This window comes from Lactuca virosa, chromosome 7 (assembly GCF_052849685.1).
Source record: "Lactuca virosa cultivar CGN04683 chromosome 7, Lactuca_virosa_CGN04683_v6, whole genome shotgun sequence".
NCBI classification, from domain to species: Eukaryota; Viridiplantae; Streptophyta; class Magnoliopsida; order Asterales; family Asteraceae; genus Lactuca; species Lactuca virosa.
Window position 1 is genome coordinate 199,182,631 of NC_136432.1, and position 9,605 is coordinate 199,192,235.

Genomic DNA, 9,605 nt, shown 5'->3' on the forward strand with positions numbered 1-9,605 from the left:
TGCTACTTAGAGCTAGATAGTGTAGCTACCGTCAAGTGGTGCGTAGCGAGACTGCCGTCGAGAGCTGGTCAACGGGGTTGCTGAGAACTGAGCATCGAGCTGCTAGCGATAGATGAGCAGCATAACCACTGAGAGTCGGGTAACGAGACTACCAAGGGTTGAGCCACGGGGTTGCTCTTTCGATTTAGGATATTAACGCTGCCTCGGGGATGCACTATCATAAAGTATTAGCTCTTTGTGTACTTCAACTATGCCCTTTTGGAATGAAAATCACTCCTGCATAGTGTTGTACCGACTCTACTCCCCCCCCCCCACCTTTTTTTTTAGAGGAGGCGAGGAATGGAAACGATGGATGCATAGTTGCGGGAAATTGGGCGACATAGCTGCTGAAAAAGCTAGAGCACACAAGTGCTAACAAAACTGGTTAGTGCGGCTGCCGAGAGCTGGGAGTCAAACAACGTAACTGCTCATAACAGGGCTTTGCGACTGCTGAGTTGGCTCGCGTGGTCGCTGAGGTCTGGACTGCGCGATTGCTGAGTTCCAGGCGGCGCGGCTACTAAGAGCTGAGCAGTGAGACTTCCTGGAGCTGGTCAATACGGTTGCTGATAGCCTGTCAGCGTGGTCGCTGAGGGTCAATTCAAAATGTTTTATAAGTAGCAGTAGCGTACTACTCTTCTCCTCCCTTTTTTTTAGAGAGAGAATGTTGAACTAGTCGGACTGCAACGTATCCTCTGGAACTGGATTTGAGCAAAATTATAGTATTTGAGCGTTAAGCGGCTGATTAACTAATTAATTCTTGGAAAAAATGGGGTCATTTGATTATTTTACGCAGCCTAATGCTAAAATATATGGAAAGCCCAAATTAGAGGTTATAGCCCATATGCAGTCCATTAGGGTGTATGGAGTTGTAAACCCAAATACTCTATATTTTTTTTGCATGTAAATTGATCCAATCCGACCAAAGGCATCACCTAGGGCCCGTTTGTGCTTCTTAAACCAATTTTAAACAGAGGCGAGGTTATTCCAATTACACCCTACGAACTCGATCTGTCAGAAGGGAAAATCCAAAAGATGCAACGCCGGCGACTGAGGATGTTTGAGAAACCCAGGTCGCGAGTTCACCAGTGGTCGACGAGTGGTGATTGCGAGTGGATGGTTCGGCGTAGGGGTATCTGGCGGCGACTGGCAGTGTTTTGTATTCGGTTGCCGGCGCTAAATCATGGGATTGAGTCCGACGACGCTGTTGGGGATGCTTCGTCAATCGTTGGTTGGAGTAGATTGGTTGGGTGGTGCTATGGTTTTCGTTGCTCCTCCAGGCAGCGGTGCCAGCTTGTTGGGTCGCCATTGAAGGCGTTGGCGATAGCAGGTGCTCCGACAGGGAGCAGCTTTAAGCGACCGGAGTTCTTCGACCAGCAGGGGGATGCGGTGGGGGTGAACAGAGATGGCGACCGGGTCCAGTCGTCGGAGTCCGACGTGCCAGGTTGTGGGGCAACGGCTGCCGCCCAGCGGCAGCGAATCGATGAAGAAAGAGGCCCCAGTCTCGATGGTGATCCGATGGCGTCACCCTTCTCCCCCCCTGATGATGACGATAATTGATGGTGATGAAATTGACCGGTGATGGCGACTGGGTTCTAGTCGTCGGAGTCCGACGTGCGTTGTGGAGCAGCGGTGGTCGTGATGCCGACTGGGTGAGATTGCAATTGTCCGCTGGGTCGCCGGTCAACGTATACGATAATGGCCAATCGTGGGGCCGACCATCCTCTAATTTTCCAGAAGGAGAAGATGGCGTAGGTGGGGCCCTTTATTTGTGGGGTCGACTACCATTCTCCCCCCACCCCCTTTTTTATATGAAGGTGAGAGCAAAAGTTGGTGGTGCCCAGGTTCCGGCGAGAGAAGCTGGGGTTTCGGGAAGGTCTTTGGCCGTCTGGGAAGATATGTTGATCCGGTGGGGCCCGGCTCTTTTGTCTTTTCTGTACATAGGGAATTGAACGAGATGGGCCCGGATTTGTTTTTGACTTTTACTGACAACTCTTTGTCACTTGTCTGATGCACTGTGCATCATTTCCCCCGTTTTTTTTTGTCGGCTAGGATGAAACAAAAGACCCATGTGCACGATTTTTTGTACTATTTTTGTTTTATGTGGTTTTCGACTGTAAGCTCTAGAGTAATAGGTAGGTGCAACTTTTGAGGCAAAGGTGTCAAATGTATGTGATGTATCTTTGAAAAGGATGACTTTTCTCTTATTGGCTATTTTTGAGAGATGTATAAGTAACATAACTGTGTGTACAAACAAATGTTCCAGGGAGTGAAATTGTATGCAGAAAAAACTCAATCTGTAGAGATTTTCTGGTTATGTATGGGCGTGAGATGATGCAAAATTTTATAAAAATTTCTTTTCTACTCCAAACACCAAAATATATTGAAGATAGGGCAGGAACTCGTGAAAACCCACCCTCTCTTTTTTTTCAAGCTTTTAAGCAACTTGAATGAACAGAAAACCATAATCTACATGAGGTTTTCTAAAAATATATGAACTAAGCTGGGGTAAAAACCCATGAAAAGCTCTTTTCTCCATCTCTTTTTTTTCTTGAAGGTTCTGAGATATGTACAAGCAACACAACTTGGTGTACAAACAATTATTGCAGAGATGGGATTACACACAAAAAATCATAGCTAAAAATGATTTTTGATAATATGTGAGCTGAAAATGAAATAAAAACTCTTAAAAACTTCTTTTCTCCCCACTTGCTGGACAAATCCCATATTAAAAGTGAAAAAACGGATCTGAGGTGGGATGTTGCTCATAAAACTTCTTTTTCTTTTCATCCTACTCAAGAAAACCCCCAAATATGAACCAAAAACAAATCTAAGAAGATTTGTGCACACTTGGGGAGTGTTTGAGGGAAGGAAATCATATAGATCCATAGATCTTAACTAAAAAATATGATGGATCTACAGATCTAAGAGATGGTGAAGCAAATTTGATCAGATCTTGTCAAGAAACACACAGATCTGAACAAATGATACTAGAAATTAACAGATCTGAGGAAACCTGAGATGAACACACATCAGATCTAAGGAAGAACGAGCTTGAAACTGACTGAGGCTTTTGCTACATGCTCGGATCCGGGATGGCGACAAATGATGCGACATCGACCTCCGACGAGTCTTCTAGTCTTCTGCTGCGGCGGAGATCTGGATATCACAGTGCAAAGTCGTTAGAGCCGTCCCAAGGACTGTGCCCCGGGAGTGGACTCCGACGGTCAAGTTAGATCAGCTAGAAGATCTGAGATGGTTCTCCATAGCTGGAGGGAACCATCTTGGTGCTAGTGGTGGTGTATGGTGGCTGACGGCGGCGGGTGGCGGCTGAGCCACCCGACCGGAGTATAGGGCTGCTGAGCCCCGGGGAAGGATCCTCCTCTATGGAGGAGGTACTGTTCATTATATAGGGGAAAATTAGGTCAAGGGGAATTAGGGCAAGCCTTGGGCCAGGCCAATTCAGGCCCAAATAGCAAGGAGCTGGGCAAGGCCGCCCGGAGGCGCCGGGCAGGGCTGGCGGGCGCGCACCAGGAAAGGATGGCAAGGGAGTGCCAGGCGAGGGAGCGCCTGGCCGGGCCGGCAGGAGAGTCTCCAGCAGGGCTGGCAAGGGAGTCCCCAGCAAGGCTCGCAAGGGAACGCCAGGCAGGGCTGGCAGGAGCGCGCCAGGCCAGGCTCGCGCGCTGGAGCAGTCTAGGCCATGCCAATGGACCATATATCATCAAGAAGCATGTGGTAATTCTCGATCGGAGGGTGAAGACCTTGAAGAACAAGGTAATGAACTTGGTCAAAGTTCAGTGGCAGCACCGAAAAGGCTCTGAGTAGACATGAGAGCCCGAGTCTGAGATGTGCGAGCACTATCCTGATCTGTTTTCCGAGGATGACTTCGAGGGCGAAGTCTGATTATGGTGGGGGAGAATTATAACATTCGATTATCAGGTATTTCTATATTAGCCCTTAACCTAATTGAAGTTTGCTATTTTTGTCCCTTGTTGTTTAAACTTTCGCAATTGTGTTGTACGTTGGGCGTACAAAAGGGGTATGCGGTCGTGAGAAGTTCAGATCGTGAAGTCCATTCTAGTACATTGGGCATACATGGGGTACGCTGGGTGTACTAGCCCAGTCTCTAAAACCATAAAATGTAAGGTTTCACTCCCATTTAAGAACATTAACTCACCCTTGACCTCCTATAATCAGCCTCCACTCCTTCCAAACCCTAATCTCGAGTGTATTCCTTGTGAGTGAAGATCTTGAAGCTTGGTGGTGATTTTGGTGGCCTTTTGTTGAAGAAGAAGACTAGTGAAGAAGGTGGTGTTGCATTCAAGCTTTTGGATCGAGAAACTACTCGTCATTGTGCATCTTTTTCAGGTATAAAGTTTATACATTGATGAGTTTCATTTTTGATCTCCATGGATGAGTTTTATGAGCTTTTTGTCCCAAAGCTTGGACGTTTATGAGTTTGGAGCACTCCAGAGAGTATTAGCTGACCTTTCATGTATATTAGGTCTTGTAGATTCATAAAAATGGTTGCTTGATCATTTCCCTTGGCCCATGCATAAGTTGAGTGGCTTGGAGTGTGATGGAACTTAGAGTTTTATGTTTTGGGTCTTCTATAGCCATGAAAAGGCTTAAAGTAGATGACTTTATGAGTTAAGACGTTCTAAGAAGGTCATATTTGATTTTGCATGCATGCCTTAATGATTAAGACCATTTTTGGGGTAATTTAGGGGCCAAACAACTTACGCCCTGCGTACTAATGGCTATGCCCAGCGTAGCCCGGTGAGCCCCCGATCCCGCCTGGTTTTCGAGTATGCGCTGGGCAATTGACTTTTGTTGACTTTTGACCTTTGTTCAAGAGTTAGGGTTTTGGACCCTAGGAAGGGCAAAATGGTTTTTTTTCCCTTAAGGGACTTAGTTGTGGGATTTGGATTCGCAAATTGAGTTATGGACCTTAATTATTAATTAGGGTTAATTATTTTGTTTTTAGGCAGAGTCTAGTTCCGGCAGTTCGGGTGAGAGATTTATCTGTCATTAGTATCAGGTGAGTCACCTCACTTATTCTTACCTGTGTCGTATAATAGTTGTACTTGTGGTGACCAGCTGGGTCTAACTGATATCTTACATTATGATGTGTATGTGTGACTGAGACTGCAGATAGTCTCCAGGGTTGTTGATAACCCATAAGGCGTGTTGTTGCCCTCTGTGACTGCTGATAGTCCCCAGGGTTGCTGAGAACCCATAACTGTTTATTTTTATGATGTGTTGTATGTGATATTTTGGGGAACTCACTAAGCTTCGAGCTTACAGTTGTTGATTTATGTGTTTCAGGTACTTATGAGGATAGCGGGAAGGCGAAGGTCCGATTGTACACACTCGCTCGGAGATTTGTTACTGGGACAGTTTTAGATACTTTGATATTTTGTGATGATGTTTGTTTTCGACACTTATGTTTTTGATGACTTGTATTGTGAGAACTTATTTGGTAAATTAAAAATGAAAAATTTGGTATAAAATTTGAGGTGTTGCATCACTAACATGCATTGTCCTAATCATCATAGACAATATAATTTCGAGAAAATCACAACATGCATACACCATACCACAACAACAACACATATCCCTCTTTCTAGCATGAACCTGCCCACACATTTCACACCAAGCATCATAAAAAGAGTATAACATGGAATATGTAGTGGATTTTTCTTTCATAGAAATGGATTAACATTTCCAATACACATATCATCTACAGTTAAGGTACATACTTCCTATAACATCCTGGGGTTAATTTACATATTCAAGGATATGAAATTTCTCCAATAAGGTAACTCACCTGTAGTCCAAGTTCGCAACATAAGATAAATCACTTGTAGTCCAAGTTTTGGGATGCAATGAATAGAGGAAAAGTGCTCTCCAAGAAGCAATTAAGCATCGGAAATGAGTACACAAAATCCTGATCAATAAGGAGCCTTATATCAGAAAATGATCGATACAGGGCGAATTTCTTGTTGCGGTTAGTATTGGGTCATGCCACGGTTGGTCGACAATGTTGGACTAGGTGTCTAAGCCCATAACTATAATTGGTACGTACTTGACCCGAGAGTAGCATGGTCCATTTGGGTTGCATATCACCAGGATAGTTTGATAGGATGGACTTTTAAGAAGAGGTTATTTATGGTTTGTTAATATATTATAAGTTCTAATATATTAATATGAAGTCATATGATTTAATTAGTATTGATCAATAATTAATTTGGAATTAATTTTGTGATCAAAAGAGACTAATTAAATATATGGGGATTGATTTGGTAAATCAATGATTCTTATAGTGTGGGCCAATTGTTATTTAGGATGGGCTAAACCAATATGGTAGTCCATGGAGGTTTAACCCATGGATACTAAGTAATATGAAAGGTCATGGGCATTAGGGTTTACATGGATGTAACCCTAATCTTGCCACACTATATAAGAAGCCCCCTTAGCATCCAAAAACGGGCACTAGAGTTCTTGGAGTTCCATGAGCCGATTTTGAGCACAAGATATTCTCTCTCAAAAGTCATCCTTTGTTCTAGGCGTGTTGTGAACCATTTGAGGTGTCACACTTGGGGCACTAAGTTCTTAAAGGCCAAAGCTACAAGCTACAACAAAGAGGTAATTCTATAACTCAATTCTATGTTGTTTATGTCAAATGTATGATAGTTGTAGGCTTAATGCTTTGGAAACAATATTGCATGTATAATTAGAGAAAACATAGATCCAAAGCATTTAGGGTTGTATGTGCACCATAGGATGTTGTAGTATACTAAAACCCATCAGTGGTATCAAAGCCTGGTTGTTTTCTATTATACTTGATGTTTTATTGGTTTTCAAAGTGAAAAAATCGAATTTTCTGCCTTCTGCCTAGTGAACTCGCCGAGTCCACTGGATGACTCGCTGAGTCCCCTCATAAAATTGCCAACTCGACGAGTCCAGTTCATGTACTCGCCGAGTTGGTGCTCCAGTGGGCAGATTTTCGACTTTTGGCCAAAAATTTGATTAGGATCATTACCCCCAAACTATTTTTTGAACCATGAAATTTGTTTTTTCATATGGTAATGATCATGCTAGTCCAATTAAAAGATAATTGTCATAGTTTCAAGATTTGTATTAGGTTATATGATAGAATAATTTCTTGTAAATAGTTGATGTGAATTATCTTGACTTATGAGTTTAATCTAGATCATAGAAAAATTATTTGATTATTGTGTTAATTGAAATATTTGATCTAAATATCTTTTATGAGTTCCATAACTTGTCCTTAAGTTAGGGAAAATGAAAAGTTTTTCATAAATGTTTTTATGAACTCCATAACTTGTCCTCAAGTTATGGAATTTCAAGAGTCTCATTGTAAAAGTCATCTTAATAGTTTTAAAGTCTTCCATAACTTGTCCTCAAGTTATGGAACTTGAAAAGTTTTTCATAAAACCACATTAAACTCATAACTTATAGAAATGAAAAGCTTTGACAAGTTTCAAAACTTGCCCTCAAGTTTTGGAATTTGTAAAGTTTCACTTTTGAATACTTTAGTTCCAAACCCTAGAGTTTTAAAAGTTAAAATTCAACCCTTATACTATTATAATATTATAGGTTTAATATTTATATGTATAAGACTAGTCAGTCTTACCGTTAGTAGGCCTCATTCACGAAGCTGGTCTATAAGGGGGTATAACGTTACTGCCTATAAAATAGCAGTTTAATGGGTGTCCACTCTCACCCACCGCTTCCTTGACTAGTGGAGGGTCGTTAGTCAAACGGGTCTGACAGGACATTATTTCTCATTAAAATTATAATGAAAATTATAAAGTAACTAAACTTTTATTAAATTCCCAATCTTAGTTACTTTAGGAAAATGTGAATATGGTGCTATTCCATGAAATTGCACTTTGCACCTTGTTAAGTCGTTAGTAGAGCGCGTGTGGTTAACCGTCACACTAATCTGGGACTGACAGTACGTGGCAAAGGGTAGCTTGATGTTAATCATAGATCAATGGAGCGTTTGTGGTGAACCGGCACATTGATTAGGTGATGTAACATTAAGAGTATCAAGCTAATTTACATGGTTATTCACACCTTGTTTGTGATCCTCGAAATCCCAGTCACAAACTTGAAGGGCATAATCGAGATTTAAACATGCCATTGAAAAGTTCAATGAATCTCAAAGGATCTAGGAATTTCAATCCAATTAAAATTTAATATTCTATTTCGTTTTTCATGGTGGAAATTGGTAAATCGTCATTTACCTACCTTCAAATGTTTTGCAGTTGGATTACGGCATCCCTCTTCCGAATTGTAAAATATTGTGTTGGGACCTAGCCTTAATATTTCGTTTTGGGTGTTATATTAAGGACTTAAATCAACTAAACTTGAATATCTCCCATTATAGATGTCTAGGTTAGACAACTATAGTCTTCCCAAATCTTTTGGAAAAAGCTTTCCTCATGAAGATGATGTTCCCGGAAATCATACTTCACTTCCTCCACCTCCTCCAATAATTCTCCCTAACCCACAAGTTCAAGGTCACTCAAGCCCTATTGGCCAACAAACACTAAGATGGAAGGTTTGTGTGTGCACATGTCTTGGATATGAAGTCACACATTGATATGCTGGGAATGTTGGGTGTCATTTTCCCGAGGAAGTTGGCCGTTGACTGGGTTCTTCAGTCGCTTCCTGAGTCTTATAGTCAGTTTGTTAAAGACTACTATATGACAGATCACGACATGACCCTTATCGATCTTGCATATTTGCTTATTGCTACTGAATCAGCAATGATTTGGTGCAATGGTAAAGCAAATTTGATTGGAAGATCTACTTCCCAAACTTCCATGGACATTGACAATGGAAACATTGGAAGTCCAGAAAAGATTTCTCTTTCCAAGGGAAAGGGAAAGGCTAAGTGTGAGATTGTCCCATGTACCATTCGCAGAGAGTCCATATGTTTCTATTGCCAAAAGAAGGGGCATTGGTTGCGAAGCTGCCATATTTACCTGAAAGATTGCAAAGATGGTAAAGTCAAAAATTTTGACTCTACTTCAGGTGAAATCCACTATCTAACTCTATTAAGTTCCTATTTGGAGATTCTTAATATATGATGTAATGTAATTACATTTTGATGTTTTGAAGAAACGAAGAAATGAAAGGAAACTTAAAGGAAGAGTAAGCGGATTCTAATCGTGAAGAGATGGATTTCAATCGTAAGGTTCAATGATCATAATTTTGAGTTGCTGCTTAAGAGTTATGATAGATTGCTTAGGAATAGATAACAACATAGTTTTCATATGTATTTGCATTGTAAGGATAAGTTTTCCTCACTTTTGTAAATAAAGAAAAATTTTGAATTTTATCTTATTTTTCCTTAAAATGGCATTTGTGAAAAATTGTTGCTTATATGTTTCCATTGATAGCAATATTGGAAAATGGATTTGATTCTTTCGTTTTTGGTAGTGTCAAAATTTACCAAATAAGGAAAGATTCGCATCACCTAAGTTTCAATTGTCCAGAAACTTGGGATCGTGCAACTGGTATTGTATGATGAA